The sequence below is a fragment of the Balaenoptera ricei genome, chromosome 11, assembly GCF_028023285.1.
Source record: "Balaenoptera ricei isolate mBalRic1 chromosome 11, mBalRic1.hap2, whole genome shotgun sequence".
Classification (NCBI taxonomy): domain Eukaryota; kingdom Metazoa; phylum Chordata; class Mammalia; order Artiodactyla; family Balaenopteridae; genus Balaenoptera; species Balaenoptera ricei.
Genome location: NC_082649.1, coordinates 38557247 through 38579903, shown reverse-complemented (window position 1 = coordinate 38579903; position 22657 = coordinate 38557247). Strand labels below are relative to the sequence as shown.

Genomic DNA, 22657 nt, shown 5'->3' with positions numbered 1-22657 from the left:
AGAAAAGTTTTTTCTTCCTTTTGACTCAGAGGATGTAACGTTGTACTTTATAGAAATGGAAATACAGGCATTAGTTTGAATAATTCCCTATATTACTTTGGTTGTAAAGTTTGGATCCTATAACACATTCAAATTGGTTTATATTTAGTTTTACTATTGAACACTGTGACAGAGACAATGCTGTGTTCATCAAATCCTTTTTCTTGTTCATTTTCCCTCAGCACACAGGAAGTTATACCTCCTAGCCTTCTTAGAGTCAAGTCAGGTTTGGCCGGGTGACTAGTTCAGGCCAATGAAATGTCAGCAGAAGTGAAAGGTCCACATCCGGAGGAGGCAAAGAAAAGCCCTTGCAGGATTCTCCAGTCTAGCTCTTCTGGCATCCCTGATGTGAAACCTTGTGTTGGGTTGGCAGAGCCAGGGATGGAAGCAGCTGGGAACGCTGTGCCACCACGTGAAGGTGAGCTGCCCTGTAGAGTCACCTGACCTACTAGTGACCTACAGGTGACTAGTGCAGCACCTAGCCCATCCTGATTCAAACACAGTACTGGATGTTTTACAGTCATTGTAAGTGAAGTGAAAGAATAGAAATGGGGACTGACCCTCTACACCTCTAAGATAAAATTACAATGAACAAATTTATAGCTTCAGTTTTTTAAAGTTGTTGCCCTTAATGAGGCAATTTTACTATACAAGTATCTGGCAACCATTTGCAACCTACTGGAATGAGATATTTTCTTATATTCCTTCCATTTCAAACCTAATCATAATCATTAGCCCCAAATTAGTTTTTAGACTCTTAAGTAATGAAAAAGAAGTCGACTCAAAATTTAAGAAATCGTGCTATTATTAACTTAATTGGTTTTCAACAATTTTAAAACAAAATAGTTTGCATAATCAGTATAACTTTTTATTTAACTAGTATAACTTTTTATTTAACTAGTATAACTTTTAAAAGTACAAAAACCAGTAGAAATCATGACAGAAAGGACTGATGCTATTTCTTTTACGCTTTATAGGTCATGGACTATACATAGATAATTTTTTGAGTGTTGAAATATTTTACTAGTAACAACCAATTTTCCAATAATTTGCTTCAGGTTGATTAAAAATGTGTAATTCAGCTTTGCTTGCTATACTATGTAGTTTCCTTAAACTCAAGGTTTGAGAAAAACGTGGAGTTTTCCCCCCTCCTCTAGGTCAGAATGTATATCCAGGAGAGGGATTTCCAAGCAAAAGGTGTTTAAGGAACTCCATTATTCTCACTACCTCCTCCCCCCAAATGTATGTAAAGATCCGGGCTCCACAATTTTCTAAAAGCATTGGCTGTCCCGGGGCTGCGCGAGCTTGTTTCACAATTCAGATAACTACTAACTTTTCCGTTTCAGACTTCTAATAATTGAAAGAGGGTATCCGCAGCTCAGAAATCGATCTACCGTGGCTGTGCAGCGGTGGGAGCGTCCTCCGTGGGACGGTGGGGCGTGTCGGGAAGGAAAAGGGACACCCTGCTGCGCGCGGCCCAGGGGGCTGGCCGGAGCCCGGCCTTCCCGGCGTGCCCCGCGCGCCGAGGGGGGACTCTTAACGTGAAGCGCCGGGTGACTCAGCCGCGTGGCCGCGCGGGCCGGGGCCGGGGCCGGGGCTGGGGCTGGGGGGGGCGCGCGCGCGCCGCTGCGGCCCGGGCGGTCCCAGCGGCGGCTGCTCGCGGCGCCGTGTGCGCGCGCCTCCCGGGCGGATTCGGACCCCGAGTGCGAGAGCGCGGCAGGGAGCTTCAGGTAAGTGGCGGCACGAGACCGTTCGCCTCGAAGACCCGGCGGGCCTAGTGCGGCAGCGGGCCTGGCCCCGGAAGGTGCCTTTGTGTCGGGGGTAGGGGGCTGACTCCTCAGGACGCCGACTCCTCAGGACGCCCATCGGGCGGCAGCCCGCCGGGTCGGACCCCCAGTTTGAAAGCCCGCGGGGCTACAGTCATCTCGAGGCACAACGTTGGCTAATGGGTTCCAGGCGCCAGTTTCCGTGCTGAGGGTAAAGCTTGGTAATCCGGGGAAGAAGGGGGGTCGCCTTGGGTGGAAATCGTCAGCACAGTCGTGGGGACAGCTAAAGTATAACTTGACTTTCCTGCAGGCCTTTGGTGTTTTTAATCCCAACAGAAGAGAAATGATGAGAGCCCCGGAGTGTTTATTGATAAAACATTTGCGGACGTGTTTTTTCTGGCAGTTAATTGAATTCATTAAAAATTAGGTAGTTGGTCGGACTTCTGGCTCTTTGCACCCCTGCTTCAGTCTTCCTTCTCTGCCACCCACAAATTACTAGCTTTCATCAGTGCCTCTGAGTGCAAAAGAGCTGGGGGAGCCTGAACTGGTAATTTTCTTTTAAATAAAACCTTACTTTTTATAGCGTTCAGTGTTTTCAGGTTTACAAGCCTAGTTCTGCACTATCAAAAAAAAAAAAACTCTTCTATTTTGGAGTTTGTGATTCTTTCTGAAAATTCCTGGATTGATCCGATTTATTTTTAAACGAGAAACCAGTGAACAAACTAACAGGATAAACAGACTGTGAGGAACAGTTTAACCAGTTTATGAAAATGCATTTTCCAGGCTCTTTAATTGTGCCCCTGTTAGCTGTTAAACAACTAGCTGCAGCTGTTACCTGAGAAATTAAGGTTCTTTTTTTTAGTGGTCCCCCAAACAGTGTTGTAGTTATAGCAGTTGAATTTGAAGAATCCAGTTGAAGAACTCCACCCTTAACTCCTCTTCCTCACCCACCGACCCAAATTCTGGGACAGTAGTTCTCAAACATAAGTTTGCTCCTTAAGAGTACCAACACCCCTCCCAGAAATTTTTTTTATAATTTTTAAAATTGTTTATACAATTTTTAAAGGTTACTTTCCATTTACAATTACCAAATATTGGCTCTACTCCCCGTGTTGTACAGTACATCCTTGAGCCTTACACCCAATAGTTTGTACCTCCCACTCCCCCAGCCCTGTATTATTCCACCCCCACCCGGTAACCACTTGTTTTTTCCCTGTATCTGTGAGTCTGCTTCTTTTTTGTTGTATTCACTGGTGTGTTGTATTCTTTTAGATTCCACGTGTAAGTGATATCATACAGTATTCGTCTTTCTCTGACTGTTCACTTAGCATAATGCCCTCCAAGTCCATCCATGTTGCTGCAGATGGCAAAATTTCATTCTTTTTTTATGGTTGAGTAGTAGTCCATTGTGTGCGTGTGTGTGTGCGTGTGTGTGTGTGTGTGTGTGTATTCTACATCTTTATCTATTCATCTGTTGATGGACACTTAGGTTGCTTCCATATCTTGGTAATTGTAAAGAATGCTGCTGTGAACATTAGGGTACATGTATCTTTTCCAATTAGTGATTTTGTTTTTTTCAGATATATAGCCAGGAGTGGAATTGCTGGGTCATATGGTAGTTCTGTTTTAGTTTTTTGAGAAACCGCCATACTGTTTTCCACAGTGGCTGCACCAATTTACATTCCCACCAACAGTGTACGAGGGTTCCTTTTTCTCCACATCCTTGCCAACATGTTTTATTTGTGTTCTTTTTGATGATAGCTGTTCTGACAGGTGTGAGGTGATATCTCATGTGGTTTTGATTTGTACCTCTCCCAGAAATTTGATTCTAGAGATCAGTGATGGGTTTCTGAGTCTGCATTTTAAGCAAGCACCCCCTCCCTTGGTCTGTTATTGGTGATCCAGGGACCACACTTTGAGAAACACCAAAATAGGGCTGGCCTGAGAATTTTTAGAACTGCCCAACTTCCTTATCCCTTTATTGATTTACTCTCCCCTGCCCCCTAACCGATCATAAGCCAAGAAAATCTGACTCTTTGGAAGGAAACTTTAGAAAAGATAGTGCTTTCTTGGACTCTGACACCAGGGTAGGAAATACTTTCATACATATTGTAATATTGCCTTAGAGATGGTCCGTGCCTGTTAATCTGTCCTTTTACCTTCTGGGAGCTGCTTCCAGTAGCATCAGCTCATAAGTTATGCCATTAGGCCAAATCTTTCCCCCTCCCAACTAATTTAGTCTCCTTCCCCCTAGAACCAGGACAGCCAATGCCTTGTATTTCCCATTGCCTTGAGCTCTCAGATTTCCTGACATGTACCAGTACCAGTAGCATTTATGAGGGCTTTCAGGTCATCTGAACATTAATTCAGTCATCAGATATGCCAGTAATGCCTGTTTTGTGCACAGCACTGTAGTAGACCATTTTAGCAACAACATTGCAAAGATGTCAAAGAGTTGCCTTGCTCCCTTGAGGTAGATATGAGGGCTGGATAACCTCTGCTCCCAAAGCTTTTTGTTTCTTAGTTCTTCTTCAAATAGATGTGTAGGGATGAGATTAGAGTTAGACTGTGTGCTTCTGACTTTTTTTCTGTCTTTGGTTTCTTCCTGGCATCTCATTTTTCTTACTAATCTTTTCTGTTGATTCACAAAATACCACATCTTCCCTTCTATAGCCCTGGGCTTTCCGATTATTGTGTCTTCCTCTGCCCCTGAATCTGAACATGCCTACTCCTCCTTGGCTAACTGGAGTAAAAAGTTTAGGGAAATTGTTGGCATACTGAATGATTTCTAGTTGGAAGACCCAGAGTCATGGAAATATGAGGCTTAGAGCTATAAGGGAACCTATTACAAATGTATCTATTGCAATCCTCTTGCCTTTTAAGATGAGGAATCTGAGAGATGAGACAGCAGAGTGAGGACTCCTGGCTCCTAGCCCAGTGTTCTTTCCACTAAATCATCTCAAGAAAAATGCTTCAAAAATGGAAAAGGTTGGGCTTCCCTGGTGGCACAGTGGTTGAGAATCCTCCTGCCAATGCAGGGGACACGGGTTCGAGCCCTGGTCTAGGAGGATCCCGCATGCCGCGGAGCAAGTAGGTCTGTGAGTCGCAACTACTGAGCATGCGCGTCTGGAGCCTGTGCTCTGCAACAAGAGAGGCCGCGACAGTGAGAGGCCCGCGCACCGCGATGAAGAGTGGCCCCCGCTTGCCGCAACTAGAGAAAGCCCTCACACAGAAACGAAGACCCAACACAGCCATAAATAAATAAATAAATAAATAATTTTAAAAAGGGAAAAGGTTTAGAGAAGTTCAGTTATAAGTAGATAAAGAAAACAGAGACTTTCACATGAGTACAGAAGCAGTATTTGGAAAAATGGAGATTGAAGGAGAGTATGTTCTAACCACATAAATCAGGAAGAGTGGGAACACTAAAATAAGGAACGCTGAAGCTTGGAATAAGTAGTAATAGAAAAAATAAGAGCAAATAGTTATCTTGTAATCCCAAGAAATGTTATGAACTTGGTATTTTTTTTTTAATTCGGTAAAGGTTAAAGTAAGTACATTGGTGAATTTTTATTAAATGTTAGATGTTTGAGCAATGTCCAGAATCTTTTGAAGTTGTCGCATAACTGTACTGTTGTCCTTACCCAAGTTATTAGGTATCTCTGTGGGAGACAGAATATAAGACTGATCTAACTGCTAATCTGATTCAATATACTTCTTATGAAAAATGAGATTATTGGAATAGTATATGCATTTCTAGAATCATAGGAAGGAAAGAAGTATGGATGAAAGAAGAGAACCCTTTGCTATTTTTGCTTAGAGTCCCCAAAGTAGACATTGTTTTTTGTTTTTTTGAATAAATTTATTTATTTATTTATTTTTGGTGGCATTGGGTCTTTGTTGCTGCGCCCAGGCTTTCTCTAGTTGCGGCGAGCAGGGCCTACTCTTCGTTGCAGTGCGTGGGCTTTTCTTTGTTGTGGAGCACGGGCTCTAGGCGCGCGGGCTTCAGTAGGTGTGGCATGCGGGCTCTAGACCACAGGCTCAGTAGTTGTGGCACATGGGCTTAGTTGCTCCGCAGCATGTGGGATCTTCCCAGACCAGGGCTCGAACCCATGTCCCCTGCATTGGCAGGTGGATTCTTTTTTTTTTTTTTTTTTTTAATTTTATTTAATTTATTTTTTTGGCTGCGTTGGGTCTTTGTTGCTATGCGTGGGCTTTCTCTAGTTGCAGTGAGTGGGGGCTATTCTTCGTTGTGGTGCGCGGGCTTCTCATTGCCGTGGCTTCTCGTTGTGGAGCACGGGCTCTAGGCGCGTGGGCTCAGTAGTTGTGGCTCGCGGGCTCAGTAGTTGTGGCTCATGGGCTCTAGAGCACAGCAGGCTCAGTAGTTGTGGTGCACGGGCTTAGTTGCTCCGCGGCATGTGGGATCTTCCCGGGCCAGGGTTCGAACCTGTGTCCCCTGCATTCGCAGGCAGATTCTTAACCACTGCACCACCAGGGAAACCCGGCAGGTGGATTCTTAACCACTGTGCCACCAGGGAAGTCCATCCTAAAGTAGACATTGTTGAATTGTTCTTGTATATTCATGAAAGTAGAATTAGAAATAGTAAGGACTTAGGGCTTCCCTGGTGGCGCAGTGGTTGAGAATCTGCCTGCTAATGCAGGGGACACGGGTTCGAGCCCTGGTCTGGGAAGATCCCACATGCCACGGAGCAGCTGGGCCCGTGAGCCACAACTACTGAGCCTGCGCGTCTGGAGCCTGTGCCCCGCAACGGGAGGGGCCGCGATAGTGAAAGGCCTGCGCACCGCGATGAAGAGCGGTCCCTGCACCGCGAGGAAGAGTGGCCCCCGCTTGCCGCAACTAGAGAAAGCCCTCGCACGAACCGAAGACCCAACACAGCCAAAAATAAATAAATAAAGCAGCTATAAAAACACTTTCATGCATCCTTTAAAAAAAAAAAAAAAAAAAGAAATAGTAAGGACTTAGTAATTAGTAGACATTGTTATGTTCCAGACACTGTGCTAAATGTTTTTACATCCACTGCCTCATTTAATTATCTCCATTTTATAGCCAAGGAATCTAAGACACAAAGAGCTTAAGTTTGCCCAAAGTCATACAACGTGTAAGTGGCAGAGCCAGCATTCAAATTTAAACTGACTCCAAAGCCATTACAATTTATGCTCAATAGTGCCCTCATTATACTTCATTGGGCAGTGGTTAAGAATGTGGGCTTTGGAGCCAATTTTTCCTGGGTTTAAGTCTTAGTGCCTTCATTTACTAGCTTGGATATTCATCAGTTTCTGTGTCTCCGAAAAAGACGTTGTTATAGTACCTACCTCAGAGGGTTATTAGGATTGGGTTAATTCATGTAAAATGCTTTGATTTGCACCTGACTATTGTGAGTTCTCAGGAGATGCTGGCTGTTAACTGTTTTTTTTTTTTTTTAATATTTTAATTTAAGATATTTTCTTTAGATTCAGATTTCAGATTCAATGTCCTTTCCAGCATTGAAATATTAAGGTTTTTATGATAAGTATAGATATAAATTAAACTTTATCTCTGTTCTTACTATAACATGGGGGCAGGGCTTACTAACATTTTGGAAAGCACTGGGGTGTAGTAGAAAGATCTGTGACATGATTTGGTTAAGAAAGTTCAACTTCCTTAGAATAAAACAACTAATGATCTACACTTCTATATGAAAATCACAGTCCATACCTTAAAACCATGTAAGACGCCTGCATTGTGTTTGCCCTAAATTACTCTTCTTTTGTGGGAGAGGGTAAAATTTAATTTTTGCAGTTGTATCTGTGTATTAGTTTGCTAGGACTGTCCTAACAAAGTACCACAAACTGTGTGGCTTAAACAACAGAAATTTATTTTCCCACAATTCTGGAGGCTGGAAGCCCAAGTTCAAGGTGTTGGCGGGGTTGGTTTCTTCTGAGGCCTCTCTCCTTGGCTTGTAGGTGGCTGCCTTCTCCTCCCTGTGTCTTCACATGGTCAGTCTTCCCTCTGTGCCTGTGTGTCCTCATCTCTACTTAAAAGGACACCAGTTGTATTGGATTAGGGCCCACCCTAATGACTTCATTTAATCTTAATCACCTCTTTAAGGCCCTATTTCCAGTCACATTCTGAGGATTTAGGGTAATGGACTTCAACATATGAATTTTGAGGGAAACACAATTTAATTTATCTCATAACAATCTGTTTAGGGAATTAAATGTCAGGTAATCTGAATGTTCCATTGTCATTATTGTTGAGCGCCCTCTGACTTGGGATTCGAGCATCATCCTTTATCCTGTGCCTACCCACCTGTCCTACCTTCTACCTGTTCCTTAGAACCATGCTTGCTGTTGAGTACCCTAAGAAGCACACCATGCCTCCACATTAAGCCCTTGTGTTGGATTTAAAGCTACCAAGATTATTCTGTCATCCTATTGAATAATCTGCTTGAGAAACTATTTCATGTTTTTAACCTGAATTCCTAATTTGTCTTATATTCCTAATATTTCTTCTTTAATCTAGATGGGAAAATTTTAAAAAATTACCAAATCTCTTTAGTAATATATCATTTTCTTCTGAAACTTTAAAAAATTTCTTTTAAACTGTACTAAGCTTTAAAAATACTCCAATATTTTCTTGAAGAGTTCCATGTTTTTACAGATACATTTTCCTTTGTCATTTTAAAAGTAATAACACATTCATTTTAGAGACTTTGGCATACTCAATAAAACAATTTTTAAAAATCACATATGATAAGCCTACAATTAAGGGAGAATAGTTGTTTATATTTTTAATCTTTTTTTCTATGACTATATTTATTGTTTCAACCTGCCCTTTTTAAGTCTAGTTTACCTATACTGTTTCATGCTATTTTAGTTATTATTCTAAAACTTTTTTAGCCTTTCAACGTGGCGAATTATATTGATTTTAGAATGTTAAGTCAACCTTTGCCATATGTATTATCCTTTTTGATGTATCTGGGTTTGATTTTTTAATAATTTGTATAGGATTTTGTGCTTATGAGAAAAAGTCATCTGTAATGCTTTTTGGTAATGTTCTTGTCAAGTTTTGGGTCAGTGTTATGCTGGCCTCAGAAAATGGATTGGGATATAGGCCCTCCTTTTCTGTTCTCTGGAAGCGTTTGTATAAGATTGATGTAATTTCTTCCTTAAAGGTGTGGAAGAATTTGCTAGTCAAGCCACTTGGTCCTGAAGTTTTCTTTAAAGGACGGTTTTAATTATGTAGTATGGTTCTGCGTAGTATTTATATATCATCAAAATAATCTATGTCATCTATCTATTTGTATATAAATATACACACATATATATTAAGCTGCTTATTGAAGGGAGTTGGTGTATACATTGTGGAGACTGGACTAGGCCATCAGGAACGGCAGGCTGGGACTCTTGGGCAGGAGTTGAAGCTGCATTCCAGTCAAATTTCTTCTTCCTCAGAGAAACCGCAGTTCTGTCCTTAAAGCCTTTCAATTGGTTGGATCAGGCCCACCCACATTATCTAGGATAATCTTCCTTACTTAAACTAAAATGATTAAAGACTTTAATCACATCTACCAAATACCTTCACAGTAACACGTAGATTAGTGTTTGATTGAATAACTAGGACTGTAGCCTCGCGGGTTGCCGTATAAAACTGACCATCACAGCTTCTCTGCAGTCTTGGCTATCTTACTAGTTGTCTAATGCCTTCAGACAGATGGGGGTTTTTTTTGGTTTTTGTTTTCTGTTTTACCCATCCCATTCTGATGGATGCGTTATTCCAGGGCATAGGACTTGCCAATGTGTGGAAGTCACGGTGGGTGTGGGGAGAAGGCAGACTGCAGCTTGGCGCAAGGGAAAAAAAGTTTTTTTTCCCTTGAGGATTGCTGGCCACCAATAGGGTGAGCTAAGCAAGAGATTCTTTATTGGGGGATATTTTTAGGTAGACTGGACTGAACTAATAAAAGTTTTTGTAGTCCTAGATGGAAGGTGATTGGGACCCAGATTTTTTTTGAGATTTATGATTGGTAAAATTGTGGGGGGAAATTGGGAGCCCATCATCAGGTTGCCAGCCTTTTAGGACATTAAAAAAAAATCTATCATTTTCTGTCACCATTATGTTGTAAAAGAAAAGACATTTAATATCGAAAAAGAAGTAAAGATTTAATTTAGGTACCAAGAAAGCATTACACTAATATGTACCATAATTTTCAATTCACATTTTAATATTTTTGAAATCAGGCTATATCTTAAAATCATGTATGTATTTAATATAATAGTGCTTTCCTGAAACGCTGTTATTATATTGATGTCTTAGTCAATGTCAGGTGTCTTAAAACTGGGATAATAATTGTGTGTGTGTGTGCCCGCCCCCATGTGTTACATCATCTCCATTGTCCTCATTTTTGCTAAGAGTCGGTGAAAACTTCTGATGCTAATTGATACTGGTCCTTGAACCATCTTCTGACACAGTGATTTTGGATTGTCTCCAGAATTTTCAATGTTTGTTCTATTGCTACAGTACTGATCCATGGATCTGTCCCCTAAGACCTTCCGATCTTTTCTAACTGTACCAAAACTTAGCTCTTTCTTATAAAATGCCCTACTGTATTGAGTAATACTTTTAAATTTTTTTTAATTACACTCCCTTGTACTGTTTAAAGACATTATTGCTAATAGTATATCTTTGGATATTTCCTGGAAGTTTGCCATTAAGTAATCTTTAACAGCTTGTGTATCTATAGAGGGTTTTAGATAATAGCAAGCAGAAGAGTGCCCTGGACATTAGGGACTTCATATGTTGACTGGCTGTTTCTTAGGAGTCATGAGCTTTGCCTGGTCTGTTATGTACCTTGGATTGTTCCTAGCTTAAAGGTGTCGTTAGAATGACCATAACTAGTTGAATCCATCAAAAGATAGAAGCACCTGTGTGGAAATTACAGAATTTGGTCTACCTTGTTTTTAGGTAATAAAGTTGAAAGTTACAGCAGAATTAGGTAAGGTCTTAATTTGAACTCGGGGAACTCAGATTGTAAAATCAACCCCTATCTGGAGTTAATTGATTTAGAGGTCATCTCAAAGCAACTATTTAAACAGAAAAGGTGCTAGGTGTGCCTATTACTGGCACAGAAAGGTCATATGTCCTGGCTCCAGATCCTGGGCTTGAAATCATATCTCCAAACCTGTGAAACTTACGTAGAATTCATGAAGTAAATCAGACCTATAAGGAGAGGCAACGCAGCTTAAGGGTAACATGCATTTGACTCTGGAGCCAGAAGCCTGGGTTTTGAAGCCTGGCTTTACTATTTATTAGTTATGTGACTGTGGGAACTTAACCTCTTTCTTCCTCAGTTTCCTCATCTGTAAATGGGGGTAATAATAGTACCTACTTCATAAAAGTTTTTTTTTGAGTATTAAGTTAAATAATATTTATAAAGTACTTAGAATAATATGTAGCACATGATATATGTTCTCAGTGAAGTTTAAGTCCATCTGGACTTAAGATGGAATGTTTGTGGTGATTTGGCATATTGAAGAATCTCAACTGATTAATTTGATTCCAGTGTAAAATGTGTTCTTGAGTAACTGGGTTTAGATTTGATTATTAGTTTAAGGATGTAAGAAAACTTTGCATTTTGAAAGGGTGCTGCAATATTTAAGAACTTCTTGAGATATACTAGATTCAAAAGTTTACTTTTTTAGGATTTACTAAAGTTTTTTTTTTTTAATTTATTTATTTATTTTTGGCTGTGTTGGGTCTTCGTTTCTGTGTGAGGGCTTTCTCTAGTTGCGGCAAGCGGGGGGGCCACTCTTCATCGAGGTGCGCGGGCCTCTCACTGTCGCGGCCTCTCCCATCGTGGAGCACAGGCTCCAGACGCGCAGGCTCAGTAGTTGTGGCTCATGGGCTTAGTTGCTCTGCGGCATGTGGGATCTTCCCAGACCAGGGCTCGAACCCTTGTCCCCTGCATTGGCAGGCAGATTCTTAACCACTGCGCCACCAGGGAAGCCCCTAAAAGGTTTTTTGAGTACTTAAAGATTTGCTTGGGAGACAAAGTGCTAAAACAAGAAAAGAGAACATATTAAGATGATAAGTATAGTTTTAAATGTTTGGCAATGTCAAACTTAGGATCGTGGTTTTAGGGGATTAAACTATATTTGTCTTATTTTATATTTTAAACTGAGTAGTGAGTAAAAATGTTATTGTTATTTAAGTCTTTTTTTTAATAGGTAATTTGATAAAGTTGTAAAGGAAACTGTTTAAAGGCCTTTAGACAGTTATAAATTAATGTAAGGTCTTAAGTCTTAATTTAAATCCAAGTAACTGTAATATAGTCTCTTCTGGCACAAAAGCTGTTCTTGGGCATAAGTTATATGGACAAAAAGGTACTAAGGGCGGTAAGTTAGGGATGTCAAGTAGAGAAGACAGGAAAATATATCCAAGCAGTTATAATCTTGTCACTACTGTCCTTGTGCTTTTATCTGCCAGCTTGCTAGCCTGGCCTCAGCAATTCATAGAGGAAAATGAAGGAGAAGGGATGTGGAATCAGAGGCGTTCCTGCCTTTCTGTGGAATTGGAATGCCCTCTTCTCTCCTTTATCTCTTCTCTTGTTACGGCTTTCTTCCAAGGTAGAAATGAGGAAGAGAAGTGGTTCTGGCAACAGATATCTTCAAATGTTATGCCTTGCCCAACTTGTGTAGTTTTTTTGCCTTAAATTCTATTTCCTAGCCTATTAATGTAGTTTCACCAAGTTCTTGGGTATTTCCCTTTTTTCCCCATCCTTTGCGCATTTTTCTGTTGGGTTAGTTTCATGCATTTTCATAAGCCCTTGAATATTGTGATAATAACTCTTTGTAAAAGTCTGTTGCAAATACAATTTTTCAAGTTTTTTTTTTTCTTTATAGGATTCCTTGCCATACAAAAGTTTAAAAAATTTTTTGTAGTCAGATTTGTCTTTCTCTTCTTTTTTAGCTTTTGGGTTTTTGGTCTTGATTAAAAAGGCCTCCCTACTCTAAGTTTGTAATCTCCTAGAATATTCTTCAAAAAGAATATTGTTGTGATTCAGTCTCTCATTCATGAGATGAAAGGGTATACCAGATGAGTTGTTCCCAAACATAGCTAGTCCACAGGATCAGCTGAGGAGTTTGTTAAAAATTCATATTCTTGGGACTTCCCCGGCAGTCCAGTGGTTAAGACTCCGCGCTTCCACTGCAGGGGCATGGGTTCGATCCCTGGTCGGGGAACTAAGATCCCACATGAAAAAAAAAAAAGCACATTCTCAGATCCACCCTAGACCTACTAAATCAGAATCTCTGGGGAATAGGGCCCAAGAATGTTTTTAACAAGTTCCGCTAGGTTATTCTGATTATCAGCTAGACTTGAGAACCACTGGACAAAATAATCACTAAGGTCTCTTCTGATCCTAAAATATCACTTTTCTGTATTATGTAACTCTTGTGTTTCACATTCTCAACAACTAGGATTGTAAGCTCTTTGAAGGTAGGCAGGACTGTGTCTTAGGTACTACCCTTCTTGCTGTCAACCCACTGAGATCCTTTCATGCCTAGACAATTCCAATAACCTCTTACTCTTCTAGTCCCTCTGTGATTGTATTTATCTTAAAGCAACGTGTTGAACATGACACTTCTCTGTGTAAAAACTTTGGCTACAAGACAAAGTCCTAACTGTATTTTACTTTATAGCTCAAGGCCTCCATAAGCTAGCTCCAGCTTGGTTTTCAACCTTATCTTCTAGGGCTGTTGTATACAGCCATCTAAGTTGTGCGTTGTACAGCTCCTTAAATGATGGTGTGCATGGGGTTCCCTGAAGTCGTATGGTATGGCGATTCTGATTTCTCCCACCCTTCACTCTAACCTGGTTGCTCTCCCCACCGCCCGCACTCCTTCATATAGTATAAAGCCTGTTCACGCTTACTTTCCTGCTTGTTATACACCATTCATCCTGTCTAAAATGCTCTTTCCTTTTTTCTCTATCAAAGTTCTACCTATTAACATCTAAGAGTGGAGTATTAAACAGCCATTAAAAAGAATGAGGACGACTTCTAATCACTCCTATGGAGTGAATTTGAGATACATTGTTAAGTAAAAATAGCAAAGTACAGGACTGGATATGGTATTCCATCTTTTGTATAAGAAAAAGAAGAATTAAGAATTTATATGTATATACACACATTATGCTTATTTCTATAAATAGAAACATGAAAGATAAATTAATAAAACTAGTTATCTGTAGGGAATAGATAGGAAAATATTGGAGGGAAAGGGGAAGGGAGAGACACTTCTCTGAGCATTCCTTTTTTGTAACAGTTTAACTTTTGAAGAATGTAAATGTTTTACATATTCAAAAATTAAATTTAAAAATAATGAAAAATAAGCTATAATTGAGTGTTAAAAAATGAACCTAAATTACAGGACATACAGAGAAAAAATAAAAATAAAATAACTTGAACATAGCACACTGACTGTACATCCCTAGTGGGATATACTTTAAGGACAAAAAGAATTGACCCCCAAAAGACTTAAACTCAGTAGGTTTATTGTTAGTAATATTAACGTTATAATTTAAAAACTAGTTTATGAACCAAGATTTTCATTGTGAGAGAAAAGATATAGTACTAATATAAAGTAAGTAAAGAAAAACTAACTATAATGTTGAATTTGAGTTGAAAATATCAATATAAACTCTTTTTTTGTTGAAAATATCAATATAAACTCTTTTTTTTTTTTTTTTTTTAATCCCCAACTTTGCTTCTAGACCATTTCAGGAGACGATGACATCTCAATAGCTATGAAGACACCTAGTGCTCAGATCCTGATTTATAAATGCTTTTGTCCACTAAAAGGAACAAAGGCTCCAGGGAGGAATAGCTGATTCTAGGTCTGGGTCAGAGATGGTAAAAGGTGAGCTTAGAAAAATCTTGTACAAAATAAAATAGAATAGAATAGAATAAAATAAAATAAAATTCCTCTCACACACACACACACAAAAGAATAAAGCTGCTATGAACTTTCATTAAGAAAAGAAAAATCTTGTACAGGAAGTAGCCTCATCAGCCAATAGAATTAGGGTTAAATGACACAGATGAAGGCTTGAAGGGAACCATATTAGCCATAACTGGGACTATTTATTTATTTAATTTGGTTGTGCTGGGTCTATTTGGTTGTGGCAGGTGGGCTCCTTAGTTGTGGCATGTGGGCTCCTTAGTTTTGGCTCGCAGGCTCCTTAGTTGTGTCATGTGAGTTAGTTGCGGCATGCATGTGGGATCTAGTCCTCTGACCAGGGATCAAACCCGGGCCCCCTGCATTGGGAGCGAGGAGTCTTAACCGCTGTGCCACCAGGGAAGTCCCACCTGGGACAATTTGAACCAAAAATTGGACAACTTGAAAACAAATGATGGTAATGGATTGTTACAATACATTAGATTAAAACAAATCTTTGAGTTCATAATAATACTTAAAAGGAAGATAAAGGGAGAGTGAAGAAATAGTTTACTTAACAGAAGAATGCTAGACAATAAATGTAGGAGGAATGATAAAATTAGAAAGTTATCATTTTGTAGTCCCAAATGTAATAACTGATTCAGGCAAGAATCATCAACAGATGCTAAAACCACTGGGTGAAAAGTTATTGGGAGATAGGGTATTAGATCTCTCTTTACAATGGATAGACCTATGGTCACCACTTTAACCACATGATCAAACTTATCCCCTGTAGTGGGGTAGCCTGGCATTATGTGCCTCTGATGTGATGGCATTTGGAAGGACTTAGCTTTCATCTATACATGTACATACTCTTGTTTAAGAAAATTAAACTTGTATCTAATCACGTGGAAACAATCAGACGGATGTTAGAACTGACCTAGACTTCTTAATTTAAAAAATTTTTTATTTTTATTTTATTTTATTTTTTATTGAAGTATAGTCGATTTACAATATTGTGTTAGTTTCAGGTGTACAGCAAAGTGATTCAGTTATATGTTTTTTCAGATTATTTTCCATTACAGTTATTATAAGATACTGAATATAGTTCTGTGTTATATAGTGAATCCTTGTTGCTTATCTATTTTATGTATAGTAGTTTGTATCTGTTCATCCCATACTCCTAATTTATCCTCCCCCCCTTTCCCCTTTGATAGCCATAAGTTTGTTTTCCATATCTGTGAGTCTGTCTCTGTTTTGTATATAGGTTCATTTGTATTATTTTTCAAATTCCACATATAAGTGGTATCATAATATTTGTCTTTGGCTTACTTAGTATGATATTCTCTAGGTCTAACCATGTTGCTGCAAATGGCAATATTTCATTCTTTTTTATGGCTGAATAATATTCCATTGTGTGTGTGTGTAGATATCTACCAGTCATCTGTTGATGAGCCCTTGGGTTGTTTCCATGTCTTGGCTATTGTAAATAGTGCTGCTGTAAACATTTGGGTGCATGTATCTTTTTGAATTAGAGTTTTTGTCTTTTCTGAATATATGCCCAGGAGTGGATCATACGGTATCTCTATTTTTAGCATGGAACCTCCATACTGTTTTCCATAGTGGCTGCACTAATTTACATTCCTACCAACAGTGTAGGAGGGTTCCATTTTCGGACCTAGGCTTTTTTAAAAAGTCAATTTCATGTAAAACAAAACAATCCCCCCCAAATTGCAGGGGGGGGCAGTGGTATAGAATATGCAAGATTAAAAGACTCAGAACAACCAAATGTAAGGAATGAGCCTTGATTGAATTATGGATCCAAAAAAAAAGGTTCTGAAATTAAATATGAGGCCAATTGAGTAAATTTGATTATGGGTTATATATTAGTATTATGGAATTGCTCATTTTCTTAGATGTGAAAACGGTACTGTTGTGTTTTTTAAGAGAATGTTCTCAGAATATGCTTGCTAAAGTAACTGGGTGAAGTGTTGTGATGTCTGTAACTTTAAAGTGATTCAGAAAAATGTGTGTGGTGGGAGAGCACAGGCTCACACACAAATTAGGCAGATAATCATTGGTCAGTCTGGCAGATATATAAGATTTTACTGATTGTAATGATTTTTTCCATTTTCCTGTAGATTTGAAAAGTTTCAAAATAAAAAGTTGAGGAGAAAATCTTATCTTTACTTCAGAGCCCAGCTCAGATTTTGTCTCATATGAATACTTCCTTTTCCCAACCATACTATCTAGAGGTGATTTTCTCTAACTTTTATGTTTATCTTAAAACTTGAATGCCACATGAGAGCTACCTGAGAAGCTGACTTTTTAAAAAATTATAAATTCCCAGACCCCACTGTAAAGATAGGCCCGAGAATCTGGAACCACTGGTTTGAATACTTATTCTGTATTTATTACGTAAATTTGCTTATCTTTTTCATATATCCCCACCTAACCAGTCGGAGCTTAGCGCTAACCCTTGAAAATGTTGCTCAATCCTTTGTGTCCCTCAGTGCTGGCACAAAATGCCATGTGCCTTCCACACAGTAGGTGTTTGGAAAATATATGCTGACTGTATATGTTGACTAATTTGTTGATAATCTGAAGAGACTACCAGAAACTTCTCTATAATTTTGAGAGATTTAAAAAAAAGAAACCTGGCTGATAAAAGTGCTTAGTCAGTACAAAACATCCATTAGAAAACTGTACAGGTTTTAGTTCTAAAACTACAGGTTTGGTTTACAGAAATAACATGTTTGTTATCAGCAAATGTTTGGAATTAAGAGTTAACAGTGGTATCATAATTAAGTTTTATTACCTCTGCAAATGGATATATAAGGATTCTAGTACTTGTTCTCTATAAAAATACAGATACCCAGTGATACAAAGAGTTGTTGGTACTGGAACTGAGGTGATGGGTAATGTGGAGGCTAGGTGTTAACGCAAGAAAGAAGAAACAAGTAGAGATTTTAAAAATAAGGACTTTGAATGATTTTTGTAAGCTTGAAGCTAGTTTTAAGTATATAAACAGTAATAACAGCTAACTTTTTTCATTGTTTACCATATGCCAGAGATTGCTTTCTTTGAAGTATTTGTAATCCCTAAAACAGTTCTTCCACGTAGATACTATTATTATTAACTTATAGATGAGAAAATTGAGTCTCAGAGAAGTTTTTCATGGGCCCAGACTCACACAGCTAGTAAGCTGTGTGGGCTCCAAAGCGCTTGCTGGTAAGGTGAGAGGCAGGATAGCTTGTGATTAAGTGTAGCTTCCCTTAGTTTGAGACTTCATGAGGGAACCACATGGAAAATGGGAAAACCTTTTATAGCATTAGTTCTTTGAAAAGAAAAAAGCAAAAGAGAAAGGGGTTAGGGGAAGGGGATTGATCTTTACCAGGGATTAATTATACAATTGCTTAGGCCCACAGGGAGAGTATATAAGAAAGGAATGTGTATGAGCCTTGACCGGTATTCAAGAAATGCAATATCATGAGAAGTTATTTGCCTGCACAGAAAAAAGTCTTCTAACCTATCTTTAAAGTATATAACGTATTTATGTGTATTAAAATAGCTGAAATAAACTTTTAAAAATTTATTTATTTATTTATTTATTTATGGCTGTGTTGGGTCTTCGTTTCTGTGCGAGGGCTTTCTCTAGTTGCAGCGAGCGGGGGCCATTCTTCATCGCGGTGCACGGGCCTCTCACTGTTGCGGCCTCTCTTGTTGCGGAGCACAGGCTCCAGACGCGCAGGCTCAGTAGTTGTGGCTCACGGGCCCAGCTGCACCACGGCATGTGGGATCTTCCCAGACCAGGGCTCGAACCCGTGTCCCCTGCATTGGCAGGCAGATTCTCAACCACTGCACCACCAGGGAAGCCCTAAACTTTTTTACTTTGAATTAAAATTTTGATTAAATACTGTCTCTTAATAATAAACAGCAAAAATGCTCTAGTATTAATACATCTAATTATCCACACATTTTTTAAAAATATTTCATTGGAATGAATTACAGCAGTGATATTTTTAGGTAAAGCAAATTTTTACTTCCATATAGTAAGAGTTAGAACAAACAAAGCTACATTCTGGGTAATAAACTGGTATGGGGAGTCTGTGCAACTGCCATATCCATTAAATTTACTGTTCTATGAAACTTAACACAGTAATTCTAAATTAGTAAAACTGGTGTTAATCATTGCAGAAAAAAAGGTAAACGAGCAGTTAAGACATAATTTTAAAGATTAGAAGGAAAAATTTACCTGTTGACAACTTAAAAATACCATTTTAGAAGTTCTAGATAAATGACATAGAGAAATGATGTCAAGATTGTTAAATTAAAATTATACATTATATTTGCACAGAAGTAAGATTAATCAGTGGAACAGAGTTTAAAAACCAGACCAAGCATAAATTATATATTAGTATTTGATGAAGGTGACATCTCAAATCAGTGCAGAAAAAATGGACTCTTCAGAATATATTAAGGCAGTTAGTTGGTTAACCATTTGAATTTTGTTAGATCTATATACTGTGCTGTATGCCAAAATGAATTCTATATGGGTTAAAGGTTAAATGTAAAAAAAAGATATATGAAATCAGTTGAGTAAAATTTGGTACAACCATATAATAAAATCTTGTGTACCATTGAAAATGATTTAAGAGGGACTTCCCTGGTGGCACAGTGGTTAAGAATCGCCTGCCAATGCAGGAGACACCGCTTCGATCCCTCGTCTGGGGAGATCCCACATGCCGCAGAGCACCTAAGCCCGTGCACCACAACTCCTTAGCCTGCGCTCTACAGCCCGCGTGCCACAACTACTGAAGCCCGCACGCCTAGAGCCCGTGCTCCGCAACAAGAGAAGCTACCACAATGAGAAGCCCGCGCACCGCAATGAAGAGCAGCCCCTGCTCACCACAGCTAGAGAAAAGCCCGCGGGCAGCGACAAAGACCCAATGCAGCCAAAAGTAAATAAATAAATTGGGGAAAAAAAAGAAAAATATTATTTAAGAATATGATTGACATACAGCCAAGTTCATGATATGTTAACACCATATAGTAGTGTTTACAGCAGAATTTCAAATTGTAAAAATGAAAGGAATATATGTATACTTAGGAAAGTTTGGAAGAGGAGTTACGGGTAATTTTTGTCTTTTCAGTATTTTCTTCCAGGAACAATGAAATGTACAGTACTGCCCAAGTGCAAGATTATTGTTTGTCTGTTTTTTAAAAATTCTACAGGAGTAAAAGAGCTAAAGAAAAGACAGCTTGAGGACTTCCCTGGCGGTCCAGTGGTTAAGACTCTGTGCTTCCACTTCAGGGGGCGCGGGTTTGATCCTGGGGAACTAAGATGCCACATGCTGCATGGCGTGGCCAAAAAAAGAAAGAAAGAAAGAAAGAAAAAAGACAGCTTGGCAGAAAGGGAAGATATGGTGTGTTCCTGAGGGAAAAATGGAAAGACACAGAAGATCAAAAGCAAATGGAAAGTTAGGCACCTGAGGCAAAAAATAATTCAGAGAATTCTAAAAGCAGTACAGTATGTCATTTCACTGAATCAAAAAGAGAAATGTAGCTGAAATCAGTAGAACTATACAATAGAACATAAAAAGTATATCCAAAAGTGGAGGATGGGTATGATGAGCTTAAAGAGCCAAATAAATGCTAACTCAGCAGTTAGATAAGGGAGATTCCATACTAACTATATGTCTCTTGCCCTTGTATAGCACTTAATGCTTTTTGAGGGCTTTTCCATACATCCTCATTGAGAAAGGATTGCCTAACTTGGTAGTGGCCAATATCATCCCATTTTTATGGATGAAAACACTGAAGCTTAAAGGACCTTTTCTTGGTGACGTGGCTTAGTAACAAAGCCAAAGCCAGAACCTGCTTTGCCTCAGTCTAGTGGGTGGTCTTGTCATCATATCTTGTTGTCATCTTAGACTTGCAGGGAGATAAGAGCAAGTTATGGGAAACATCCAGTGATTCTAGTCAAGCCTGACAAACTTGATGCAAATAAATCACTGCTATTACCTAATATCTACCCAGCATGGGTTTTTTTCCCCACCCACCCAAATCTTTTAAGGCTCTCAAAGGTGAAATTTTGCAAGTGTTGATAAAAATGAATGACTTTTTAAATGACCACATTAAAATGAGCTATCATATTTCACTTACCAAATTAGCAAAGATGAGGAAGATTGAAACACTGAGTGTTAGCCAGAGTTCTGGAGAATGGATGCTCCGTGCTGCCCAAAGGAGTATAAATTGGTATATTTATAGAGGACAGTCTGGCAGTACATATCAAAACCTAAAAGTTATTTACCTTTCTCCATAGCAATTTTATTTCTAGGAGTTTATTCCGAGGAATAAATGGAGCCCATGGAGTAGATGCCCAAAGATATATCTGTATGTATTTTACCACAGCTTTGATTTTTGAAGTTTTTATTTCTTTCTATATTGACTGATGTTTTTCATTGAGCATATATTGCAATATAAGCAGTAAAACACTAATGCTATTTTTATTCATGGAAAAATATAACCCTTCTATCACAGGATTCTTGCATTCTGACTATAACTCCTGTTTGATAAGAACTGCAGCAACAATGACACTGGAAACTACTGGTTTTCTCTTTAATTTTTGACAAGCAATAGAAAGAAAAACTTCTAAAATCAATAATGGATGAAGGCAGGATGGTTTGGGGGAAGCAGTGTGATTAGATGAAAAGAATATGGGAAACAAAAGACCTAGATTTGGAATCTATCCTTGCCTCTTAGCCAAAGTTGTGATTTAGGCGAAGCTGCTAACCTTTCTAAAGCTTCTTGTTGTAAGTTTTTCAGCAGTGAAGTGAGGATAATTACAGTCTTTCTCCTAGGGTTGTTTTAGTTTCAAATGAGATTAGATTTGTAAAAGTTCTTTGCAGATTCTGTGGTTCGGGAATAACAATAATCCACTTTATCAAGTGCTGTGTGCCCTGCATTGTGCTAAGCACTTTAAGTGTGTTGCCTTATTTAATCCTTATATCAGTCCTGGGTGGTTAACGGTTATTATCCTCTCTTACAAGTGAGGGAGTTGAGACACAGACTTAGCCTGCCCAGGGCCACAGTTATAAGAGATAGAGCCATAGTTAGAAGTCATATTTGGGGAGCAGTGTAGCAAGAGGTCTCTAAGAAGTATTCATCTCACCAGTCTGCCAGAGTTCTTTGAGGAAGACAGCAAGTATGGGGGAAGGGAGAACCCAGTGGAAATAACTTACTGACAGAGGTCTCTTTTCTTTGCTAAATTATTATGGGTTTGGGGACATACTGTAGGAAAACTATGAGATTTAGAACTATTTAAAACTATGAGATTTAGAAATATTATGAATAGATTTTATATGGGCTTAATACTGGAGTGGTCTCACTCAGTATTTTTAGAAATAATCTAGAAAAAGGAAAACCAGAAAGCCTTAAACAGTCAGAAAACAGAATTTCTTCTGAGATTAGAACATTAGGGGTACACATGCAAAGGGAGTGAATAGAAAAGCTTCAGTGGAGTTGGTTTAAAAAATACATATACCCAGAGTACATTTTGAAGATGGCAGTCTGTTAGCTATCAATTAATAATATCCTAGGAGATCTCCTAGATATTTTAGATTGTATCTATCACCTCTATTGTCTCTCCCCTCACCTTCACCCCTTTTTAACCTTCTATTCGCAGAGATGCTGGGAATCATCACCAGAGAGCATATGTGAAGCAAAACTGGAAAAACTGTTCACCTTTAATAGAACACACTAGCAGAGTTCTCATTACTTTGAATTAAGAAAACACAGTGGAACTAGACTAAAGTCAAAGTAGTTAAAGAAATGTAGTGGTTTTCACATAAGAACAGACTGAAAGGACTAGGATTTGTCAGTGTGGAATGAAGGTTTGGCAAAGATATAATTACTTT

At 38.9% G+C, this 22657-nt stretch overlaps 1 protein-coding gene across 3 annotated transcripts in view; it reads left to right on the top strand.

The window, feature by feature from the left end:
• Positions 1-1658: 1658 nt before the first annotated feature.
• The window catches only part of KCTD20 (potassium channel tetramerization domain containing 20), a 38642-nt gene continuing 17643 nt past the window's right edge, over positions 1659-22657 (top strand). For all 3 annotated transcript variants that reach the window (XM_059938814.1, XM_059938812.1, XM_059938813.1), the window contains exon 1: positions 1659-1769. The gene's annotated coding sequence lies outside the window, so the exon portion shown is untranslated. The remainder of the gene's footprint in view (positions 1770-22657) is intronic.